Source organism: Amphimedon queenslandica, unplaced genomic scaffold (assembly GCF_000090795.2).
Source record: "Amphimedon queenslandica unplaced genomic scaffold, v1.1 AMPQUscaffold_10611, whole genome shotgun sequence".
In the NCBI taxonomy this organism is placed as follows: Eukaryota; Metazoa; Porifera; class Demospongiae; order Haplosclerida; family Niphatidae; genus Amphimedon; species Amphimedon queenslandica.
Window position 1 is genome coordinate 1 of NW_003549133.1, and position 1,327 is coordinate 1,327.

Below are 1,327 nucleotides of genomic sequence, written 5' to 3' on the forward strand. Positions count from 1 at the left end.
AATCCTGGTAGTCATTGCTGTTGTTGCATTTATATATTTCAAAAGAATCAAAGGGAAAAAGTATGTTAAGTATAAATGACATAACCTGCATTAGCTAACTTTACAGTACAAATGGAGACAACGAAGAAATAAAAAGGAAGGAGAAAGGCTTTGGGGAGGAAGTTGAACTTTATGAAAAAGACTGAAAAAGAAGACTATTATAATGCATACAATTAATGCATCAGTATATTTTGTGTAGCTAGTTTTTAGGCCTTATTTTGAGAATACTTTTCATATGTTTTTAGTTGTTGTAGCTGAGATTCAATTTCAAAATAAATTTTTCAAACTAATAAAATTATTAGTAAAGATGGGCAAGAATAAAAATTTTATGAAATTTATCGTGATTAAAATATCGTTGATCTTGTACACCTGGTTTGACTTAGTGTTTTTGATTAGGGCCTGGCAGACTAGGAAAAGCAATACCACATTGATGACCCATGCTGGCTTCATCCACCTTTTCAAAAATAGGTTACAAGACTCTTTACCATTATTTTACCACTGAAATCAGCAATTTAAAACTAATGTAGGATTACTAAAATTATGATGGTAATTCACCACAATAAAGTCTGCCAATTTTGAACCGAGACCCCGACCGTGAGGTTGGGGTCTGAACAGAGCAAATTATCATCACCAATCACCTCAGTACTAACAAAACTAAATAACCAATCATCAACCAATAAAAGAGACAAGAATAGTGCTGTCACTAAGAACCAAAGCTAAACTTCTAGAATCAAGCTCTTCTCACATTCTTAGTTCTATCAATGAGAGGGCTAATCCAGGAGAGTCTTAAGATCAAAGTACAAGCTCATTATCAAATATTCTAGTCAACAAAAACTTGACAAGCACTGTAGCTCACCAAAATTAATATTATAGAGTTTACTTAAGTTTCCAGACTTTACAGAGCTGATGGGTTAGCCTTTAGAGATGCTTTAGATATCTACTCGCTCTTATCTAGCTGTTAGAAAACTTGATAGTTTGTCCCGTTCGAGGTCCCGTTTAAACGCGGCCATCTTGTTCATTGTGAACACACCCTCCTCTACTGGTCCCATCCTATCATGACAGCATAGATAATGTCTACATGTATTTCCTTTGTTCTCTCCTTTATAAAAGCCTCGCACACAGCCACTCTCGGCATCCTTGAACGTTGAACCTAAAATTGAGCAGCAGCAGCTTTAATAGTCTGTCCTGCAGCAGCTCATGATGATCTGGACAGTAGTTTTAGTCCTATCTCTCGTTTATGGCACCCTTGGTTCATCCTGCCCTGCAAATAGCCCCCTCTCGTTTTATG

At 36.2% G+C, this 1,327-nt stretch overlaps 1 long non-coding RNA gene across 1 annotated transcript; it reads left to right on the top strand.

Annotated features, from left to right (window-relative positions):
* Positions 1–329, top strand: LOC109590014 (uncharacterized). The gene is made up of 2 exons (XR_002189057.1): positions 1–60; positions 107–329. It is a non-coding gene; the product is annotated as an uncharacterized LOC109590014 (long non-coding RNA).
* Positions 330–1,327: the final 998 nt, after the last annotated feature.